The following is a 16,749-nucleotide window of genomic DNA, read 5'->3' as shown; positions in this document are numbered from 1 at the left end:
GTGGAAGGCTGCTCCAGGATTCAGAGAGGGAAAAGAAAGGGCTCGGGGGGGAGCAAGAATGGACAATGTGCCAGGTCAGGAGCAGAGAACAGGGTCAGACTCAGCCTGAGGCTGGACAGCGCCATCCCTGCAGGGCAACCCAAGAACAGAATGGAGGCAAACTCTTGGCTGAATGTACCAGTAACTCCCTGCTTTTCCCCTGTGCCTCCTTGTAAACCTCTCCTCCATATTCAAGAGTTACAGGTCTGATCCAGCTTTGAAGACTAATGAGAATGGGGATTCAACAAGGTTCTGACAACTGGTTTTAATAACAGAAAAGCTGCCACACCAAGCAGAAGTGTTGAGATGACTGCCACTCCCCAGAGCTTCTCTTTGTCCCCCCAGAGGCACCAGAGGTCTGTGGTCTCAGCAGGCTGCAAGGATAGAGAAGTCCGCAGGTTAGAGGAGCCACAGTTCCCTAAATGGACCATGTGTTGCTTCCTGGGTTAGAGGACCTCCGGGAGGGTCAGTGAGGCGGGCCTGGCTAGGGTCTGCCACAAGGGGGAGCCCAAGAGACTGAGGCTGAGGGTTAGAGTGGAAGCCAGGTTAGAGGCTAGGGAGAGGCAAGGAATACCTGAGAAGGAGGCACACTGTGTCCTAGGTGACACAGGGCTACCCTGAGAAGATCTGCTCTGAAGAAGAGCCAGTGCTAGGCTTATGTGACAATGGGCAAATGCAGAAAAGGGCAAGATATGTGGAGCAAGGGTCGGACAAAGGTCAAGTCCCCTTTAGGGCCAACTCTGGCTTTACCAGCTTCATTTGTAGGAGTCAGCCAGGCTTTAAGGAGCAGGGTGGGGTGGAAGCCAGGGGCATAATAAAGGCCTCTTGGAAACAGTAATATTTATTTCCCACATGTATACCTTAAATTCATGCTAGAGGGAGAAACAAGATTCCATTCCACTTAGAGCTTATTCTTCTTAATGTTGATGAGTTGTAAGATGAGCATTAGTGGGACATAAAAGTTATGATTATGATAACAACAATAATAAAAAGCATTTAAATTTGTACAGCACTTTCATACTTTACAAAATGCTTTCTCATTCATTAGCTCATGTGAGACTCATAATCACTCCCTGAGGAAGGACAGATGACTGTCATTATCCCATTTTGTGGGTGAGGAACGTCCTCAGAGAGGAAACGTGGCTAGCCTGAGATCACATAGCTGGTGGGGCCAGAGATTATTTTTTCCCCCAAATCCAGGACAGTCTTCAGAGAGAGGTCAGATCATCCTCAGAACTCTTCCTTGTTCACTGCCCTCCAGTTTCCCCACAATGACAGCTGGGGAAGGTGCCTGGTGAACCCTGGTGGATGGGCCAGCCACCCCACAGCGCGGCTTCAGCTGGTCCTCTGCTGACAAGGGAAGATTTGCCCATCGGATGTGAAACACATTGCTGGGTACATTCTCCACCAAGATGCTCAGAATATAAACAGCTAGTACAGAAGCTCCAGAATTCCAGCCTCCCCCCTCCCCCCCCTCCCCGCCCCCGGACTAACTCCAGGGGACCAGGCTGGTGTCAGCTTCCAAGGCAGCTGCACATTTTACCATTCAGGAACAAAGATGCTGAAAAGTGACAGCGATCAAAGCTGGGAGGAGTCATGCAGAGAGGGAAAACAGGGAGACAGACACAGTGAAGGGAGGGGGGAGAACAGAGAGGGTGGGATTTGGAGGAGAACAGGAAGTAAAGGGAGCAAACGACAAAGAGGAGGAGGTGAGAGGAGAAAAGAAGGCAGTTAAGAGCAGAGGAGTAGAAGGAGAGAGATGAGAGCGGGAGGGAGCCAGACAGAGGCTTTGAGGTAGCAAGATGGAAAGTGTTTATTTTTAAGAGAGCAGCTTAAATATCTTATTCTCCAGTCCCCAAAATGTAAATTTTCCCTTTCCTCAGGAGTTAATCAAGCTTAAACCAATTCTAAGAGCTGAAGGGCTTGGCTTAACGGCAACAAAGAATGTGTCCACTGAAGCTGACCTCTGTCCAGCCGCTGGGTAGCAGCAGCAGAGGACAGGAGATTAACGAGGCTGCCCTCACACAGGCAAGGCGGCCCTTGCTGCACAAAAGCAGCGTGAGCGCCTGCTTCTCCCTCCCCCCCCCCCCCCCCCCCGCAGGGTACACAGCTGTGTCCAAACAAGAAAGAAGGCCCGCACCGTTCCCATTCCTACAGTTTGTGACTCAGGAGGCCAACAAAACCACACCTGCAACTGTTCTGTCTTTCCTGCCCCAGCAACCATGGAGGGGGCGTGGAGAGGCTTACTTGCTGGATTCTCATTGGCAGACAGGGTGGTGGGCGGGGCAGAGGCCCAGAGGAAGGAGTTCTGGCAGGTGGTGAGGATGATGTGGCCACTTGGGTGGACATACCCCACAATATAGTCATAATTCTAATAATTGCTCCAATAACAAACTTTGTTACTTCCACTTATCGGGTTTTTACTATGTACTAAAACTTTATTGAAATCCCGTTCCAACAACTGTTGCCCTGTAACAAATTACCCCCAAATTCACAGCTTAAAACAACTCAGTTTCTGTAGGTTAAGCAGGAACAGCTTGTTTCCATTCCACCATCACGATGTGTGGGGCCTCAGCCGGGAAGGCTCAAAGGCTGGGATCATCTGGAAGCATCTTCACTCCACATCCATGCAGTTGATGCAGTCTGTTGGCTAGGGCCGTTGGAAGGATACATACATGTGGCCCCTTCGTGTGGCTTGTTCTTTCTCATCCCATGATGGATTACTTAGGTGACAACCCTGATTTGAAGAAAGGAAAATTAGACTCTGGCTCTTGATGGGGGTTGGGGTGGGACGTTTTGAAGTGTTTGCAGTGATAAGATTTTAGAGTGATACTACTGTGGTCATCTTTGGTGAATATATTCAGCCACTACTTCGAAAAGACTTTGTTTCTCTTCAATCATTGCAATAATTCTATAAGGCAGCATTATCCCCCCGTTATAGGGAGAAGAAATCTGATCTTAGAAATATTAAGCAATTTTCCCAAGATATCCTAGCTAGCAATTAGCAGAGCAGGGATTTGACCCAAAGCAGATTCCAAAGCTCTTGTTCTTTATAACTACATTTTATTGCTTATCTAAAACAAGAATAAAAATGACAGCAGTCACACACCCCTTGCAGCCCTTACTTCATGCCAGACATTGTCTGAAGCATTTTTTTTTTTTGCTCTTCACCTCATAAAAAAAAAGAATCACTACTATTTGTTGAGATTACTATGTGCAAAGCACTGTGCCCAGTACTGTAGATGTAATATTTTCAGTCCTCAGAACAACAGTCAGGAGAGGCAAGTATTATGCCTATTTTATAAGAGAAGAAACTGAAGAGAGAGATGATATGACATGCTCAAGGGCACAAAGCTAGGATGTGCCATCTCTGGGAATCTAGCCAGAGCAGGTTGGCAGTCAGTGCACACTGGTGGCACCACTGGTTCTGCATCAGACTCTGAAAGGAGACAGAGCGAGGGTTCTGTTCCAAGTGGTACAAAGTTTGCTGTAGAAGGATGGCTATGCTAGAGAGATCTATGCAAAACTGGACATAGCCACCTTGCATCTGACTTTTAAGTAATTCCAGGACTTTAGAATACAAGAAGACTGACTTCTCTGAGCCAGCCAATCCACGGGGGTAAGGAAGTAGAAATATCCTCTGCCCTTGTGGGGCTCCCAGGCCACAGGGGAATATAAAGAATATAAAATGAACACAAAATAACTAAATGTATGGAAGAGATTATAAGAAGTACTGGACTAGAACATGAGAAAGGGTATCGTTTATTGAAGCAATGAGAAGGGAGCAATCTCTCTAACAAGAGAGATCTAACAAGAAAGGAAGGATTGCCCTGGCTGGTTGGCTCAGCGGTAGAGCGTCGGCCTGGCATGCGGGGGACCCAGGTTCGATTCCCAGCCAGGGCACATAGGAGAAGCGCCCATTTGCCAAGGCTCCATTGGAGCAAAGACGGCCCGGGCGCTGGGGATGGTTCCTTGGCCTCTGCCCCAGGCGCTAGAGTGGCTCTGGTCGCGACAGAGCGACGCCCCGGAGGGGCAGAGCATCACCCCCTGGTGGGCAGAGCTTCGCCCCTGGTAGGCGTGCCAGGTGGATCCCGGTCGGGCGCATGCGGGAGTCTGTCTGACTGTCTCTCCCTGTTTCCAGCTTCAGAAAAAAAAAAAATACAAAAAAAAAATGAGATTGGGCTCATGAAAGATAAATAGGATTTCATAGCATAGAAATGAGAGAGAAGAGCATTTCTTTTCCCTGCCTCTCACTTCTCCCCCTTCGTAGTCTTAGTCTCAAAGAGCTTTCTCTTACAGAGGATTAAAAAATTCTAGTGTGTGAATGACTACTAATTGTCTCATGAGATATTTTTACCCGGGAACTCAAAGGCGACAAAGAGTCTTGTTGGCATAAGGGACATATGTCCTCTCCCCCCGTGGAAAATGTTGAAGAAGATCCCGTCACTTCTAATCAAGTTCCCAGAATGCTGATATTTAGAACCCATCCATTCTTATACCGCAGTAAGGTTAAGTAACATAAGCTCCTGACTTGTGAAGGATGGACATTGCAGAAACACATAGCCCACACTGGGAGAGCAATCAGTGCTCTAAAAGAAAGATTATGCATCTCCATACCAGGCAGTGACCCTCAAATTTCATCCAGTTCAATTTGGCAGTTCTAGCTCATTTTTGTCAAGACAGCTTGCTGTGTAACCTAAAACAAGTCTTTAATTTTGATAGATCTCAGTTTGCACAACTATAAAATAGGAACATTTTGAAATAAATATATATGAAGGTTTTATAACGCCTCCAGAATCCCAGTCCATTTTTTTTAGAGAGTTCTTTTTTAAAATTTTTATCTATTGATTTTGGAGCGAGATAGGAAGGGGAAGAGAAAGAAATATTAATTTATTGTTCCACTTACTTGTGCACTTATTGGTTGATTCTTGAATGTGCCCTGGCTGGGGATTGAACTCACAACCTTAGCATATTGGGATGATCCTCTAACCAACCAAACTACCCAGATAGGGCTAGGATCCCAGTCTTTTACCAGCCAGGCATTACCTGAGAACTCCATCAAGGCATCATATATGATTTATGTATACTTTTAAAAACCTTGTTAAAGAAAAATATATAAGCAACCATGTGCCAGTGTCTAGCTTTATCCACCTTTTCTTAAGATAGTTCTACTGTATGTAACGTGAGTTTTTAAGACACCCTAGGGATTTTGAGAGTATCATATAAATACCAGAGAGACTTACATATTTTTTTAATTTGAAAAGAAAAAAAGAATTCTTTTTGTAACTAGCCAAGAAAGTTGTGGCAAAATAAAACATAAGTAACAAAACAAACAAACAAAACAACAACAATAACAAGCCCTTTACACTGATATCTTAAAAGCCTATCAAAAATCCATCTTATCTTTGAATCATTTTGGCAGGAAAACAATATAACACATAAATTATCAGGCCAATGCCCTGATAATGTTTACGAGACATGAGGCCAAGGGTTAAAAATGTGTGTGGGATATGAGTGTATCTTCTGTGACTTTCTGTTGATAGCCTTCACGGTATAAGAAGTTCTTGTTACTAGGGGATGTGAGAGCTGGGCTGCTGGGGTTGCTGTTGCTCTGTCCCTGGTGTGGTATGCTGCCAGTGCCGATGATTGTGCTGCGGGCAGAGGGGAGGGAGGGGATGACCACCGTATTAACATCCTCATTTTCAGAATGAAGACTCCTCGTTCCATAAGAGTGCAATATCCCAGGAAACAGTGTAGCCGTATCACCGTCAGAAGGCCAATTTAGAATTTCCAGCTCTACTCTAGCATTTACTTGCCAAGTGACCTGGGCAAGTCTCAAAACCTCTTTGATCCGCAGGCTTAGCCTATGTAAATAATGAAATCATGTGAAAGCTCTTTAGTATAGGGTCCTCATTGTACAAATTTAGACTCCACAGATTTTTTTCATAGATTAAAGAAGGTTTAGGTCAGTCCATAAATAACACATTTACAATTATTTTAATTAGTCCAGGAGGGGACAGGAGGTTAAACTGCTCACCAAGCAGGACTGGGAAAGTGCCTGGAAGCTGGGCATGGGCCAAGAGATGGTCCCCTCCAGGAGGTTAAGAAATCTATTTCTCCTAGAGAGTTTGGAGGAATTGCTCTCCCTGCTTGGTGGGACTACGGCAGGGAGGTGTGAGGTCCCTGCTGTCAGCTGGGATCGTATCAACTACTAGGCTTTACTTCCTCCCCTTCCCCTTTTTATGCAATTGAAAAGCAGCTTCCTTGCACTGACCACCACCCACTGCCTCCCCAATCCTCCTATACCCCCCTGTATACCACACACCACACCCGTCCCCCGTCCCCCAGCATTAGGGCTCTCAACCAATCACAGGGAATGGTTAAAATTTCAACACACAAGACCAGTGTCCACATAACGAACAATGAGAGAGAATGCATGGCTTGCTGGGCAATAAGCTCCCCGCTCTCTCTCTTCTACTGCAATGTGAGTGTGGGAGTGGGAGAGAGAGGAACAGAGAACAGCCCTTAGGGAATGGCATCGATGTGCACAGAGAAGTTAGGTTGGTCACAATTTCAAAAAAAATCTGTGGTAGCATCTTAAAATTATGCTCTATCATATTAAAATAGCCAAATATTTAGGGTTTGTTGCAAAAATGAAGAGATTTGGTCATTCTTTGAATTTCTCCCAACTACCTACCCACCCAGCTGGATGGGCTGAAGCTGACGAGCAGCCATTCCATCTAAATGGGGCAAGAGGTTTACAGGGTGGGGTAAAAGTAGGCTTACAGTTGTGAGTACTTGAAACACAGTTTATCTTTGTATTACTATTTATTATAATTGTCTTATTTCCCATACAAACATCTGTAAGCCCACTTTGCCCACCCTGTACAATTCGTTACAGCCGTACTTGCCCACCTGGGCATCATCTAAACGACCTGCTCAGCCTCTGTCTGCAGGTAGTTTGAAATCCAGGGAACTGGCTATTAGCTCTAAAATCAGTAGATCTGGATGTGATTTTGTCTCCCATGTATTGATCTTGAAGCTTTGTACAAATTTCTTTTTTTTTTTTCCAGCCTTTCCCTGAAAGGGGCCTGTTGAGCAATCTTATTAACCTCTCTGAGCTAAATTTTCCTTGTCTTAACAATAGACATAAATTAGTTCCTACCCTATGGGCTGTCACCAGGGTTAAGTGAGACAATGCATTTAGTATGTGCATAGGACACGGCAATCACTCAATGCACATTAATTCTCACCATTGTTAGCACAGTCACCATCACAACTGTTACTACATCTGCCTTCACTGGAAGGTTTCCATGCGTGTCACTGAAAAGTATTGAGCACATCTGGACCAGAGGTTGTCCACAGTCAACCTGTGCACCAGGCATGGTACTCCCCTCACTCCAAGCAAAAAGGCACAGATCCAACCCACACTTGGCAGGAAGATTAGAGTGGGGGCTTCTGCCTTGGGTGGAAGGATGGGTGGACCACATTCCCTATCCCCATGAGGACTGGAGTATTCAGTAGCAAAGCTGGCATTTTGTGTATCTCATTTCATTAAACCTTATGAAACAGACACTACTATTATTGTCCCCACAGCACAAATGAGAAAACTGAGATCCAGAGAGGTCACATAACTTGCCAAAGTTCCCAGAGAGGTAGAGTCAGAACTGGCAGCCAGGACTTCTTTCTGTCACTTCTCAGGAGAGATGTTTCTTACTGGCTGAGGAAACTTCTAGAAGTAGAGTTTCACAATGTGGCATTAGAGGTGGCTGTACATACAGTTAAGGTTGATTGTTAAATGAGCAAAACATATGCTTCCCAGTGGCTATAGACCTGTTCCTGGGCACCAGGGCGTGGACCTAAGGGCCAGGCTGGACTGAACTGGGCTGGCTTATTTCCTGCAGCTCACAGAATTAGTCTGCGTGTGTCCTGTGGGTGTCTCAGTGCCCAGCTCAGCACTTCTCTGAGCCACCATTCCCGCATTTATAGAAGGGATATGATCACTCTACCTACCTCCTACAGATGGCAGGGGATTAAATGATTTTCTATATGCAAAGCTCTTAGAACAATGTCTGCCACATGGTAAGTGTGATATATGTGTTGGCTGTTACTATTATTATTTGAGTATTGTTACTGATGTGAAATCCATAACTTTTTTTACTGTTCTATCCTGCCTCCTGTGTTGGAGTGTCGATTGTTTAATACAAAATGAATGCAGATACAGAAGAAGGATGGACAAGCAAAGAGGAGAGAGGGAAAAAGAATGCAATCTTACTGCTAAGCAGAGGCCGGGTTAGTCAGGGAACCTGTCAATGGCTAGTGCTATAGGACAATCCAGAGGGAGGGTGGCAGGGGATGGAGTAGAGATGCACTTAATATTAAAGCCCACTCACTCCATGGGGCCGGAGTTCCTCAGCCTCCTCTGAGGAAGGACGTGGTTTCATGCTGGCACACAGGAGTGGAGCTGGCCCGTCCCGAGGGTCAGCAGGCCTGGTTCTAGACCCTGTCAGGCACTCATTGTGTACAAGCATTTGTCTCTCTGCACCCCTATTTCCTCACTCAACTTATAGAGGGGATTAGTTAAGCTATCCAGGAAATTCCTTTCCAATCCTGTGACAGGAGGGAAAAGGGCTTAAGATAAAGGCTACGGGCTTTGCTGCAAGACAGATCTGGATTTACATGTTGACTCTGCCTTTTGCTAGTCATGTAACCTTGACCTGATCGTATCCCTGGTCCCTGTTCATTTCAAGGACTGGGCTCAACACCACCAGAACCTGCTCTTGTCTGTCGCTCATGGCGATTCCCTGACTTCTCCAACCAAAGGCTCGGCCACCGGCTTCAGACAGAGCCGTTGTCCTTGGAGAAGGCAGTGAGCCCACTTTTATTTCTTTTTCTTTCATATTAAGACCCTTTTGTCTTCAGTTTATTTGAAAAGGCAATCAGGACAAATTTTAGAAGGCTTTCCAGACACTGCCATTTTGAAAACTCAAGAATGACCACTACTTTCAAGGCCTTTCCAAGGTCACCAGTATTCTGCCAGGAAGACTTCATTCCCCTGCATGACTCAGCTTCATCATGCCCCGCCCTCCCAGGACATCTCTCTGATGCTCACACTTCCAATTCCCCTTCAGATGTGGTTGAGAGCTAAGGCCAAGACCAAAGACCAAACACAAACGGCAGAGGACTTCTTAAAGCTGCAGACAGGACAAGGAGAAAAAGCACAGAAACCCACATTATTTCTGGGGGTCTGGCAGGAGCACCTGGAGGGGGCAGTGTGGAGCCCCAGGAGCAAAGAGCTGAAGGAAGCTGCTTTCTGGGACTAAGGACGCAGAGGTAATGTTGTAACGTCTGAGCAGAATGTCTCTGTGAGGTTAGAGCTACTCTCTCCCCTCATATAATCTCTAATGTCCCCACTGAGGAACAAAAAGGCCTCCAGTCACTTCTGTCACCAAAACAAAAGGCTCAGTTCAGCGATAAGGAGCCCATGTAATAGTCATAAGGTCCAGGTTTATTTAAAATGGAATCTTCTCTGTCCTCTGGAATGGGCCTGCTTCCCTTCTCAGCGACCCCCTGTAGTAAGAAGGTATTGTCCTTAGGTGTCACCTCTAGTTTCCTTCTGCCTGCTCCTGTCCCTCCAAAGTGCCCTGATTGTCAGTCAGCATGTGGGCCCATTCTCAGGTAGCCCACACCTGTGGGCTGAGACTTCCTTTCGGGGAAGGCAGCCATCCTGGGCCCGCACCCTCTTTCTGCACCCCAGTCTGTGCAGTAGCCAGCCAAGATCTCTCACCCTTTACATTCATCAGGTGTGAATTGGGCACCAGGACAAGTGTCCCCTAAGTTCCACAAAGACATATGGAGTTCTTTGAGTGGTCACCTGGAACCCCTGTCCTGAGGCCCATGAAGAAAAGGACCAGATTGGAGCTCAGAGCTCGCTGAAGGCGCCTTCCAGAAATTCCACGTTTTCCTAGGCCACTGTGACTCTTGAAAATCTGGGGTCTTGGAACAACACCACGTCTGATCAGTCTCAGCTCGGTGGGTCTCGCCCCTCACCTTGGAACTGGCAGCATTGGACAGCCTTTCTCACGGACTTCGAGCAGGAACAGAGACAGGAACGGTCCCTGTTACGTCTGTGACGCAGCAACCCCAACCCGAGCAGGGTAGAGACCAACTGGCTACAGGGAGCCAGACTTGCACGCGGTCGCACAAGAAACATGTCACTTTCTAAAGAAATAATGTGTATATAAAACATTGTGTTAACAATAGCAAAATCTAGTGGTACATTAATGGGAGATTGTTATATTATTCTCTGCAGTTATGAAAATCTTTGAAAGAAAGTTTATATCAAACAAAAGGAAAAAAAAGAACGAGAAAAAAAGGAGCAGCAGAGAGACCATCACTGGAAATTTCCATTATGGTCATGTATTTATTCCTTTATTTATGCAGCAAACATTTATTGGGCACCTACTGTAAGCATAGTGTTGAGTGCTGGAACCCTTTCCTCAAGGAGTATGTGAGCTCTTGGGAGCCTTGACATGGCATATTCTTTAACACTGCAGTATCCCAGTGTGCGCGCATTTAACAGACTGTAGTAGGCAAAAAAGAAAAAAGTCCCCTAAAGATGTCCACATCCTAATACCCAGACCTGTGACTATGTTACCTTACATAACAAAAGAGAGCTTTCAGATGTGATTAATTAAAAACCTTGAGATGAGAACATGATCCTGGGTGGTCCAGGTGGGCTGGGTTTAAGCACAGGTGGAAGAAGGAGGCAGGAGAGCGGGAAGGAGCTGAGAGGCGGGAGCCCAGGTCTGAGTGGTGTAACTTCCTGGCCTTGAAGATGGAAGGAGTGTGAGCAGCTTCTAGAAACTGAAAAGCACAAGGAAATGGATTTCCCCCTAGAGCCTTCAGATGTGACACAGCCTTGCCAGCCTCTTAATTTTAGCCCAGTGAGACCCATTCTGGAGTTCTGATTTCCAAAACAATAAGATAAATTTGTATTTTAAGCTATTAAGTTTGTGGTAATTTGTTACAGCAGTAGGAAACTAATATAAGCAATTTCAACTAAAATCATTCAATTAAAAAAGGAGTTAAAAGCTTAAAAATAATATAATATAAAGGTTATACACAGGATAGCACTTAGCCCACTCTTTTGCCAACAAATTGTGCCCTGAGGTGGGCATATGATGTTTTTTTCTATATTTGGTCTCAGCTGTAGTATGAGATTTTTGCCGCTCTATGGCTTTAGGGGACTTTCAGGGGAAATGGTAACTATGTAGTTTTCCATGTGTTTTCTGATTTTAGAATGTAAGCCCAATATAAGCAACATTGTTCTACTGCATTGGGGAGGCAGTTGAGTCTAGTTGTTAAGGTCTTGGACTGTGGAGTTAGACCTGAGTTGAACCCTTTCTCTGACTCTCACTAGCTATGTAACCTCAGACAAGCTACTAAATCTTCTCAAGCCTCAGTTTCATCACCTAAAAAATGAAAAAATAATGACACGTTCCTCCTGCTTTCTGGTAAGGGTTACATCAGATAATGTATATAAAGTGTCTGTCACCTAGTAAGCTCATTGTCAGTGATTGCAGTTAGTACAATTGGAATTATTACTGGGGTTATCTCTGATGTTGGGACAGAATTGCCCTCCAAAGGCTAATTTGCCTCTCAGATAATTTGCCTGCCTCCAGGAACCCTTGATCAAATTCATTATTTATAAGCTTCCCAATCTTGTTTGTTTAGTAGGGAAAGTCTTCAAAAAAAAAAAAAAAAAAACAGTCTTGTGAAAGAAAATAATGAAAAGAGGGTCCTTGGTAGGAGGACCTCATTATTTTACAAATATAATTAATTTTGACATACAAAAAGGGGAATTCGTGCTCAGAGATGATACCACAGGAGGGTAGACATAGGACTAGAACATGGCGGCTACCCAGCCCCTTTCCTGCCTTCTTTCCAACTTGACACAGACAGACAGACCACGTGTAAGTACAAAGCTGATTCAAAACTACAAAATCATAGCACTGACCTCACTGGTGACCCTGTCTCAAACTAGGGTAAGCGTGAGCGTTTCTTGTTCAGGTTGCCCTAGTGATTTGTATATCTCCACTCTCCCTCATTGGATCCCTGAAGTGCAAATATCAGATATCAACAAGAGCATCTTTTCTATGTGTCCAACCTTCCAAAATCCTTCACTACCATTACTTTATTTTCTCTGTGAAATTGATTATAAGATCAAACACAAAATAAAATGAACAAACACAAAAATTATTAGCTTGTTTATAAGTAGGTAATGGGTTAAATTTAAGGACAGCCCCTTTTCAGTAGTGATAAGGAGAGTTCCCTTCTAGAAAGTACTTTCTTCTGTCCTTCCTCCCCATGTTGTCAATGAAACAACATTGATTCTAGACTTTTTGATGAAGACAAACAAGTCCTTGATCTGTTCTGTTGAAATTTGGAAATAATCTTGAGTCATTTGGGGTCAAATCTGGTGAACATGCTGAATGGGGAAATTCGAGACAGAGAATTCTCCTTGAGGTTGTGATGGAGGAAGAGGAGTGGACCAGAAGGTTCCTGTGTAAGGTTGACTGCTATTCTCAAAGAAGAAACCCCTGTGGAGGAGGAACAAACTTTCTTTTACCCTCAAGGTTCTTCTGGCTAGTCTAATAATCAAATAGACATGAGACAGATTAGCAAGAGAAAATAACTAAATTTAATACATATGTATGTATGGGGACCCCTGATACATGAGAGAGTCAGAGACCCCACGTGCAGGAGAGGGTCAGAGATAGAAAGGGAACATAAAGTATATGACACCCTGAGCTGAGGATAAGGCAATGCACCTTGAAGAGTTCAAAAGGTCATTTCAAGATGATAAGAAGAGCAGAGGTTTAGTGAATCAAAGCTTTCCCTGCCATATGGGTGGTTAAAAGGTTATTGCTGATAATCCCTTCTTATGGGAAAGACCCCTAATTCAAGTTCTTCTGGGTAGTTAAAGGGAGGAACAGAAGTTTCTCTTGCGTCTGAAGCTAAAATTTCCTTTAGCTCAAAACAATCTGCATAGCACAGAGGCACATCTTGAGTTGGCTTGTTCTGAACTCCCTCACCTGCCAACAACTTTGATATTTGTAATTAACTTGGAGGAGAATTTCAAAAATAGTGTCTGTGCTCACTGAACATTTAATACATGATGGGAGTCTACATTATACATAAATGTATAATCCTATAGCTATCCCGTTAAGTAGTTATTATCATTATCATCATCATCATCATTTTATAGATGAGGAAACTAAAATTAACAGAATTTAAATAACATCTTCAAGGTCAGACAGCTAGGAAAGTGAAGTTCAGACTTAAACCTATATATCCTGGAGTCCAAACCAAGTTCATGTCTTAACCCCATGCTGCTGTACTTGTGAAACTTCTACAAATACTAACTAGCAGAACACAATGACTTAAAAAGAGAATGGAGAGAATGTCTTAAAGTTTATGGTCATGTTTATTATCTCTAAGTTGTCTGCCGCAGCCATTTATTCAATAAATACATCTGAGTATTTATGTTGCTTGATTAGCATAGGTGAGTAAAACAAAACCAGTCACTGCCCTCTTAGGCTGAGATCTAATCAGGAATATAGACATCAAACATTGAAGCATTTTAGGAGGAAGAGCAGCATGATACCCAATTTCCCTTTAGGAAGTATCTCTCTGGCTACAATGAGAACTAGATATGACTTACATCAAACACAGGGGCCAAAGGGTTATGACAATAACTTGTACCCAAGAAAGTCAATTGCTCTCTTCCTCCTCAAGCTTCCCAGCATTTTGTTCTTCCCTTTTTGTAATATCAAGGTAAGTTATTTTACTTTTTTTTCCAGATTTGTTTCCACTATTAACCCTTCGAGTAGTGAGTATTTTTATGCTCATTGACCCCCGGGAGTGAGGTATTGTTTTTTTTTTCAAAAAATGAAATTAGTTCCAGTTCCAGTTTTATTAACTTAAAATCATATTTGTTTGATAACCAATTTAAAGAAACAAAAGGAACATACATTTGCCTTTTCTTAATGTTGCCTTACACATATACAATCATACTCTGGATGGTCAGGAGGCACGAGGACGTACATGAGTGTTTGTCCTACTCAAAGGGTTAAACTGTGAGCACCTTTAAGGCCACAGTTTATCCAATTTTGTTTTCCCAACATCAAGCAGACTCTACAATAACTTTAGTTAAATGAGCAACTCCTCATTGCCCATAATGGTGAATGATATTCATTGCTATTTAATTATATCTATATAATTATATATTTTATATATAAAAGGCTTTACATGGTGGGAGAAGAAATAATTCTTTATTTACATCTCGAACCAACAGCCCAGAGCACAATTACTCTTAGCCTCCAGGCCACAGTGAAATGCTGACATTGTTTGCTACATAGTCACTGATGTCAATCTGATGAAAATGCCCATTAGTGGCCAGCAATGTGGGGGATTGGTCTGTGCTGAGCCCACTATCGGTCATTCCATGTTGGAGCACTTAGTTGATGGCTGCTGGTTTCTCTTTAAAGTAGAGTAAAATTTATATCATTTAAATTAAGTAAAGTAGAAAAGTTGTCATTGTGTTTATTGTTTGCTTGAATTGAATGGCTAATTCTCAGGATTTCTTTCCTGTTAAAAAACTCCTTTAATATACCAAGAGTCATAATAAAATATGTTAATTAAAAATTATGGTAAGAACTGAAATGTCAATGTAGACACAGTTTTTCATTTGCTTATTGTTGATCTTAATTAAATACAATGTATTTTTCTCTTACTTGTTTTTTTACTCAGTGAGAGGAAGGGCGGTAGAGATAGACTCCTGCATGCACCCTGACTGGGATCAACTTGGCAAGCCCACTAGGGGGCAATGCTCTGTCCATCTGGGGCATTGCTCCATTGCTCAGAAACCAAGCACTTCTTAGTGCCTGAGGCAGAGGCCACAGAGCCATTCTCAGCACCCAGGGCCAACTCACTTCAATCAAGCCATGGCTGCAGGAGGGGTAGATAGGAGGGAAAGAGGTGAAGAAGCAGATAGTTGTTTCTCCTGTGTCCCCTGACTGGAAATTGAACCCAGGACAGCCACATGCCAGGCTGACACTCTACCACTGAACCAACTAGCCAGGGCCACAGTGTATTTTCAAATTTTAAAATTACTTATTTATTTTAATCTATTCCCTTCCAAGATTATAATTCCAGTTTTTATTCCGGGAACATCATGACTTTGGGAGGCAGCCCAGTTCCATATATTTGTGATTAGCAATTTCCTGACCACCACGGCAGTGCCCTGTATGGGAATGAATGGAAAACCATTCATTCATTCACTCGAGAACCCTTCCTCTTTTCCACATGCCAGATTAGTCTCCAGGGACACTGAGCTGACTAAGGGAGAGTGTCCTTGGTAGGGAGTTTCTGGTCTGCCAAAGAGAACAGACCAATCTTGCTCATCATGTTTTAGAACCAGGAAAGAACACTTTTTAAATGAGAAAATTTACACTGGAAATACTCAAGTTATGCCTGGTAGATTCAAAATGTCATTGACATTCAGTCGACACCATACTTTCCCCTTTCCTTTTTTGGCATTGCGAAAAATGCCAGAAAAGTTCTAATCCCTGAATACCTCCCTGGAATGCTGGGAAGTTAAACACATAATGGATATGAAATGCTTTAAAACCTGTAAAATGCTGAGAAGAAAAATTTCAGCAGCAATACTTGCAAGGTACTTTAGAGTTCATTCAGGGTTATAAGCTCCTTCACCTCAGAGAATAGGCTGAGCTGGAAAATGTCCTCCCGATTTTACAGGCACAAAAAAGGAGGGGTGACTGAGGGACTTGCCCATGATGCACAATATATGGGTGGCTATAATTCCCAGTGATAGTTCTGGTTGTTACCATTTCTATGATTTAATCAGACAGCTTGCTGCTCAAACTCGGGTGCATGACAGGTGTGCAGTAAACATTCCTTGAAATTGATTTCTACTAGTAGTTTTAAAAACCACTCTACAAACACCTTCTCTCCAAGTGATGGTGTCTTTCTGGGAACAATGGAATCGAAGAATAGAGGAGGAAGGGTGTTTGACCTTCCAATAAACCAGTGATTATCCACTATTTACATTAGTATGTCATGATCTCTAGTGAAGTGCGTGTATTTTTTATTAATGATAGCTCCTAACACCATCTGATTGATGTTTGCTCATAACTTCCTTTTGAAAGCTAGAGTAGATTCAACTTTACTCCATTAACAAATGTCACTCACTCTAGTGTTCAAGTGCGCTTTTTAGGAGGCAGGCAAAGGGTGAAGATAAAACAAATCTGCCTCTTTGCTCAGTTAGCTGCTTCTTCAGGTCCTGGTTTGGGAGCTGCCAATGCTAAGACAGTTGCATATTATGAATCGCTGGACATGGGGTGAAGAAGAGGCCTGGACAATGTAGAATAAAGGCTGGTGAGACCTGTATGTAGAGGATAACCCTGAGGAATGGAGAAAGCCCAGCCTCGCAAGCGTTGGCCAAAGGCTATCCCTAGCAAGTAGGTGGATGACCCTGTGGAAACTGCAGTCCCCAAGCAGCGGCATCACAGTCCCCAGTGAGCATCTCTGGTATGGCTGGGAGCCCAGAAAGCATCCTCCAGCCCATCCCTAGGAAAATGATTGGCAACAAATGGGCAGAATGTCATTGTTATGGAGGGAGGGTTC

The sequence above is a fragment of the Saccopteryx leptura genome, chromosome 1, assembly GCF_036850995.1.
Source record: "Saccopteryx leptura isolate mSacLep1 chromosome 1, mSacLep1_pri_phased_curated, whole genome shotgun sequence".
NCBI classification, from domain to species: Eukaryota; Metazoa; Chordata; class Mammalia; order Chiroptera; family Emballonuridae; genus Saccopteryx; species Saccopteryx leptura.
Note: the sequence above shows the minus strand (reverse complement) of the source record.